Consider the following 8,285-nt stretch of genomic DNA (forward strand, 5'->3'; position numbering starts at 1 on the left):
CAGGGTTCTATCTCAAAACCCTGAGATCGTGACCTGAGCCGAAACCAAAGTCAGACATTTAACTGGCTGAGCCACCCAGGTATCCCTCTGAGGAATATTTCAAAAATGGAAGATTACATGTTTTAGATCTCATACAGGTTAAATAACTACTATATGAGAAAACTTAAGTAAATGAACCAGAAGGATAAAAATTAGTAGTTATAAATTAGAATGTTAATTTTAATTAAATAATTTGTTTCAGAGGTAACACGAACTCTCTTATAACTAGTGCCAGACCTTGACCTTGGACATAGGTAACTGAGGTGGAGCAGAGGAAAGGAGATAAGGATATCAAGGAACCTAGCAGCCAGGCATCTCTTTTGATGTGAATTCATGTACATAAATTTGTACAAAATTATTTGGTCACAGTTATTTAAATGATGCATATCTCTCCAAATATATTCTTCTGAATGCATTTGCTAAATAAGGTCTATCAGTGTTTTTCTTTTAAATAAATATGGAAAAGTTGGGAAAATAACATTTTCCCCTTGGGATCATTAAATTAACAGGAAGGTGCAATCTGTCACTGTCATCTTAGCCACATGAAGAAATTCTGTCTATAGGAATGACAAAAAATGGCAAATAAACAACGGATTCAAGAATGTATGGATGACTGGAAAGAACGATGGATGGGTGGATGGGGAGATTTAGTGGTACTATCCCTAATTTCAATGACCTAATCTTTTTCTCCACAACTCAGTCTTTGTTCATTAAATTGATCCCAGTGTAATTAAAATTCCCAAATAGTTATGCCAGGAATACTAGCAGGTCAGGATTAATATGATCAGTAACTATATATATATATATATTTTTTTTTTTTTTGCTTTTGCTTAAGCTAGTTTCAGCATTTCTTTCACTTGCTTCTGAAAAGGCCCTAATGCTCTTATAAAAGAATATAGACAGTAAACTCTGTTTACTTTCTCAGATCCACTCCCCATCCTTTTCTATCATGCTTTGCCTTGGGAGGAGGACCACAATCAAGCTTCTGTGTAGAAGTAGACATTGAGGGGTGCCTGGATGGCTCAGTGCATTGGGCATCTGCCTTCCGCTCAGGTCATGATCCCAGAATCCTGGGATCGAGCCCGCATTGGGCTGTCTGCTCAGCAGGGAGCCTACTCCCCTTTCTCTCTGACTGCCTCTCTGCCTACTTGTGATCTCTGTCTTTCTCTCTCTGTCAAATAAATAAATAAAATCTTCAAAAAATTTTTAAAAAGTAGACATAGAAATCAACCAATTGAAGGGAAAGACGTGCTAGATATTTCCCCATCATCCACCTATCTTCAGAAAATAACTGTTCTTGTCACACCATTTTCTCTTCTCTTAGAAGTCTTGAGCTCTCCTGTATGTGGTGAACACTGATCTCTCTTACCTCCTCATCTGTACAGGTATAATTTTTTTTTTCTTTTGCTACCTCACTGTGCTTCACTATTCTCAGTTGATTTCTATTAATCTTCCCTACACTTTTGTAAATATTCTCTTTATTAAAATGTCTTCAATTACCTCTTTTGTGTGTATATTTATTGCTGGCAGTATGACTGTTACATATATTTAAATTATTATGAATATGCATATGTACAAGTTTTTAATTCTGGTGATATATATACATGTGAATATATATCCATTTGGAAATAAATAATATTAAAATGGCAATAAGTAAAGTAGATTTATTTAAATATTCTGAAATAAATTTCACTTTTAAATTGTGTGCTCAGTTCAAATGCTTTTTTAATTGATCAAAAAATTAATTTTGATGTTTTTACAGGCCAATCTCATACAGAACTCATCTAAATTCTAAAGATGAAATGACCTACTATTTCAAACTCCTTGGTAAGTCTACTTAAGTATAGCACTATCAAAAACCTGAAGAATAGGGCAATAGATTCTTAGATATATAAATTCAGAATAATATTCTCAAGTATTATTTGAGTTTTCTTACATAACTCTAGAGAAAGAAAAAATATTGGGGTGAAAATTTTCAGTATCTCTCCACTAATTAGTATAACCATAAAATAAAATTATTTATTTCCTTATAACCTGATATCTTTTTTATTTGAAAGCACATATTCAGAAGCATAAGAACTATGAAGTCACACGCACATATCAATTCTACCTATTATGTATAAGAAACTACTTTAATTTTGTCCTAATACTGGAAACTCAACCTATTAACTCATTCTACTGGTTTGTGATTATAAATGGTGAGGAATTTGTTTGTACCCATTCGAATTTACATGACTTTTTCTATTTCACCATGCAGTGATTTTTTTTCCCCTAAGAATGACTTTAAACAGTTATACGGCTTTATATATTAATCATGATAGTAAAAAAAATTACTATCACAATAGTTACTACTGAAGCAATGTCACAATTCATTATTTATACCTGTCTGTAATACATGTAATATAACATGCCTTTACTGCACTAAAATATCTTCTATGGCAATATATAAAGCAGAGACAATAAACATTATAAAGGGCCATTTTGGGGACTATCACTCAGTAAAATTCTGAAGAATCAGGATACATATCCATAATTGCTTGTTCAGTTAGTCACACAATGACTCCATTAAGGTAATTGTCTGATTTTTTAAAATAAGGAACATATTAACAAATAATAACTCTAGACATTTTTAAAAATAATTTTAAATATTTAAATTTTTAATACCTTTGAAAAATAATTCACGTAAGTGGCATCCTCCATAGAACCATTTCATTAAAACATATTTTAATGGTAGTAATGCTTTTAAGTTTAATTTCTAGGATGATTTGCTAAAATATTCCATTACAGTTAAATGGACAACCTGCTATAATGATCAGTCACTAAAACTTATGTATCTTCTTTTTAAGATTGCACTTGACAAATTGATATATTCATTCATCATAAGTTTCTTGGTTGCAGATAAGCCAGAGAATGTGACAAAAGATTATTATTTTAAGTCAACTTTTTTCATATAAAGTGAAGCCAAGTTGTTCTAGGGTAGCAGTATTCTGCTTAATAAAGTAAACTGATACAGCAGTTTACAAAATAATGCTATCATAGAATAAGCCCAGAGCATTTGACCACTGACACCATCAATTTGCTTTGTTTAAAAAGTTGTAAAGTGTAATGCTTTTTTAAACATTTTTTAAAAGATTTTATTTATTTATTTGACAGAGAGAGAGAGAGAGATCACAAGTAGGTAGAGAGGCAGGGGGGAAGCAGGCTCCCTGCTGAGCAGAGAGCCCGATGTGGGACTCGATCCCAGGACCCTGAGATCATGACCCAAGCCAAAGGCAGTGGCTTAACCCACTGAGCTAACCAAGTGCCCCAAAGTGTAATGCTTTTTAAAAGCCATTTGTCACTCCTGGATATGGTCAGTGAAAATAAAAGTAAAACTGGCATTGGAATAAATAAATCAACAAAGATTATGAGACCCTCTTCAAATGGGTAACTGTGACAGAGATTCCCTGTTGCTCATCCCATCGTATCTTCTTCCTTTCTCTCTTTGAACTAATATCAGTGATTTCTAGCTGACACTTAATGGCCTAAACTTGTTAGCAATCTATATATGTAAAATCTAGAATAAGAGAAATGAAATAGATGTGCCTTACAATGGAAATGTCCCTAAAAAAGTTTTTTTTTTTTTTTTTCCACTTAAAAAAATTTGCTGGTTGGATTACAGATGTGATGGCTGGAGTTTAAGCAGACATTCTAAGCAATAAAAGAAAATTCATGAATTGTGAATTTTGGAACAAAGAATTCAAGGACACTAGTTCGTTTGTGCTCATGAGAGAGCAAAAATAAAAAGAGAGAAGTAAAATACTAGAACATCTCATTTTTATTTTTACTCATCTAGCAAATTTTTGGTAAAAGATGTACTTGACAAGAATCCACTTAGGTTTTGTGAATGTTGTGATTGGAAATGGTATGGGCTACTTTCCAAGTACTGGTATAAATGAATCTACTGGCAGTTAGTTACCCAGATCTCCAGACCAAACATAAATAGATATTTTATTTGACAGTTACCAGGAAGAATTTATGAAAACTGTTTCTTCTCTTAGAAACCTGAAAAATTAGACCTAGTTGAACCATCGAAATTATCTGTAGAATATGTAGTAACATATTCTCTCTTTTATGAGTGTGAAGTCTTTATTCTGCTTGTTGAATCTTGACAACTCTTTTGAAAGTGTAAGAGTCAAATAGTATAAGGAATACTTGTTTTTAAAAAGAGTTAGTTGGGGTGCCTGGGTCAGTCTGTTAAGGCCTCTGCCTTTGGCTCAGGTCAGGATCCCAGGGTCCTAGGATTGAGACCTGCATCAGGTTCTCTGCTCAGCAGGAAGCCTGCTTCCTCCTCTCTCTCTGCCTGCCTCTCTGCCTACTTGTGATCTCTGTCTGTCGAATAAATAAATAAAATCTTTAAAACCATAAATAAATAAAAAATAAAAAAGATAGTATATCATAGTTGAAAGAAATAATTCTGAATACATGAGTAACATAAAAAGAATATAAGATTCTAAAAATCCAAATAAGTGAAAGAACATGGTAAATGATGAAAAGAAGACATCACACTGGTTAGTCTGACTGAAAAATTCCATAAACAATTGCTTATGGAAGCAATTTCAGATATCCCAACAAAGAACAATTTCCACATGCCTCTAATTTATTCATTTTTGAGTTTCAAATGAGTAGAAAACATTGCTGACATAGAAATAAGTATGACTATCTCTTTGCCCTTAATTATATATATGGATCTGAAATGTCAATATCCCACAGAGCCATATATGGCATGTGTGTAGATATAGATAAATAGACATTCACAAAGATAAAGGGAGGGAAAGAATATACATATGGCAGGAAGAAATACATTAAGAAATTAATTAGTTCAGAAACTTTTGATTCTGAGTTGGATAGAGTAGTTTAGTTTTTACTACACCAAAAATCCCATTTAAAAATATATGGTTTAAGTGCAGGAACTACATGCTTGAAAGTATCAGAGAGTGTTGAAATAATGAGAATTGCTGGAGCTAAGTATCTGAAGAGAGAAACTCAGGAATATTTGACAGTCTAAAGGAGAGACAAAGATTAGAAGTTTTGGATGTTCTGATGCAATGAATATTTCAGGACTTCTCTTTCTGGGGGAAGTGCTGAAGTATGAGGCATGACAGGGAGAGTGACCAAGCATTATCAGGTTGGCAAACCAGCCTTGGCTGAGCATACTTGCTGATTGACACACACTTCATCAAGCATATCATACAGATAATCTGGCATATTTGATAGTAATGGGAGGTATTGGAATTGGCTAAAAAGGACTTTGACGAAAAAGGTATTTTTAAAATATTCAATATAGAAAATATGAATGTTATAAAAATAATTTTTATAGAGAAATTGAACACTATAAAAATAAAATATTTTAGGTAAAATAGGTAAGGTGACCACTTTCAAATGAGGTTCAGATTCAAAAACACTTCATAGAGGAAACAGCATTTTAACTGAGGTCGGAAGAGTAAGCTAACAAGTGTAGCTGCCAGCAATGGAAGATTTAGTACTGTAATTCAAGATTTTCTAGGCACTTAAAGTAAGTTTAACATCAAGGTCCAGATGAAATACATCCCCAAATGATTGTAAAACCTATTTTTCTTTTTCTTTTCTTTTCTTTCTTTCTTTAAGATTTTATTTATTTATTTATTTATTCATTTATTTATTTATTATTTGTCAGAGAGAGAGTGTGCACAAGCAGGGAGAGCAGCAGGCAAAGGGAGAAGCAGGATCCTCGTTCTGAGCAGGGAGCCCCATGCAGGACTCAATCCCAGGATTCTGGGGTCGTGACTTGAGCCTAAGGCAGATGGCCAATGTACTTAGCAACCCAAAAGTCCAGAGTCTGTTTTTCATTAATGAGAAGTAGAGGACTAGAAGAGAATCAAAAACACAAAATCCAGACTAATTTCTTTTTCAAAAATTGAAAAAGGTTGATTTTATATTATGTAAACAAGTAATATTAGAAATAAATTTTACCAATATTCAAAATAAAAATCACATAGGCAATTGGAATGATTCAAAGTAAAAATATTTCAAGTCAAATTTTATTGTCTTTTTTTTTCTTTTTTTTACCCCCTTGAATTTTTTTTCTTGAATTGCTAAGTTCAAAATGAGGGTCATGCTATAGACATAATTTTGTTTGATTTCAACAAAACATTTGATAAGATAATTGTGCCATTTTTAAGTGAGAACTTGATGATAGGGTTACAAAATACATTGACAGTCACCTAGCCAATAAGTGTAAATAATTTTGATGGTCTGGGTCAGTCTGGACTTTCTCCTAGATCTTCACTGTTACCAGTCATATTATTTTAAATGAATGATTAAATAATGATCCACATATTATATTTGAAGTCACAAATGTAAGAAAGCAAGTACAAAATATGAAGCAATAAATCTTAATTTATCAAATTCAACATAATCACAGTAGGCTAGAAGTCTGAAATGAAAAAAATAAACTTCTATAATAATTAATGTAAAATAGTGTTTCTAAGTTCTATATTCAAAATTTCAATCAAACAGAAGCAGATTATTAGAAATAAGGACAGTCTAATAGTTCATATGGTAAGTATGTACTACTTTTGGTTGGCCAAAACATTATTATAAATTCACGTAGATAGAATATTGTCTAAGCTGAATATAATTTTACATCATGTTTGAATAACAGCAGATTTGAGAAGTAATAGTGTGGTTAATTATGGGCATTCCATGCAAGAGGGCTGTTGGTTAACTAGAAAATATTCAAAGGCATTTGACCTGAATAATGAATGCAGAAAATTCACAATAGGAAGAAATGCTGAAAGAATTAAGGATCGAAAAGATCCTTTTTAATTTCAATTAAAAAATATTTTGTCCAAGTATTTAAAAATGTAATGAGCTCTGTGAATTTCTACCAATCAAGTGAAATAATCATTAAAATGATTTTTATATTCTGATTTTGCTGTCAGTAGAAGTTATTTTCTCTCTCTTGCACACGTATATATAAACACATATGTATGCATATATGCACGCATACATACATATCTATATATTGTATATAATACCTATTTTATATATATAAAGATATATATATATATATACATAAAATGAGCGAGATGATGTTATATGGCCATCCTATTTTAAAGCTTATGAATCTAAGTGTTAAACATAAATATTTTTGTTAGATTATTTTCTTTTTTCAGTTTTCTTATATAGAATTGTTTAAATATGTCATTAGTTGGATTTATACTGGTAAGTCTGTCTGTCAATCTGTTCTATTCTTGTGATAAAAAATATTATTAGTTATTTCTTATTAGATTAAAAAGAGAAGAAAAGTTTACTCTTTCTGAAATAGATTCTATAATAATATGTGTGCCCATTATATTTAATGTCTAGGTTTTAGGAGATATTAGAACTCTTAAGTAAATTATTCATTTTCTGATTTCATATCTGCTGCTGAATCCATCTCTGCTATTCATGTCAAATTTTCTCCTCTCTAAATTTTAAAAGATCTCATAAGTCATGCCCATCTGATTCAGTTGTTGATTTTATACTTTATTGCACTGTCCTTTCTTCAGAATCAGAATTTCAAAATTAAATGTATTTCAGAATAATTGATATCCTCAGCATTGGAATTAGGGAAATTGAGTTTCAGGCATGTAAATTATCTTGCATAGGATGACATGGCTAATTGATGAGGAGTTCATGTGACGAAGTCACAACAAAAAGTCACATTCAGTTTGATTCCTTTTTTCCCCATGTCAGTCTTTTCTAAGGAAACTTTAAGCTCTTCAGAAGTACCAGTGTTGTTAAAAAAGTGCTGAGCCCACAGTAGGTATTGAATGCCTAAGATTTGCTGGATCTGAGTTGCAATTTAACTCTTAAAAAAATTTTAAGGAAAAAGGAAAGCTGGTTTAGTCCCACAGGAAAACAGTTTTATAATCTATTTTAAAACAAAACTTTCAGAAGCTCCAATGTACTATAATGTGGCCCCGAGCCTAAGAAAATGTATTTTTTAATGTAACGGTATAAATTTAGTTATTGATTTTCTCGAAAAAAAAAAAAGGCTTTGAATTTCATTTTGACTATTTCCTCATAGAAGAAAGCTATCTTTGTAGCTTAAAATTATACACATATAACCTAAAATTATATATTGTATATATTATGTATATAAATTACATAACACATACACACACAAAAGGAAATACGTTTTTCATGTTATGTAAATATAGGATTGTATATGTGTGGATGTA

This window comes from Lontra canadensis, unplaced genomic scaffold (assembly GCF_010015895.1).
Source record: "Lontra canadensis isolate GAN:19392208 unplaced genomic scaffold, GSC_riverotter_1.0 scaffold26, whole genome shotgun sequence".
Taxonomy (NCBI): Eukaryota; Metazoa; Chordata; class Mammalia; order Carnivora; family Mustelidae; genus Lontra; species Lontra canadensis.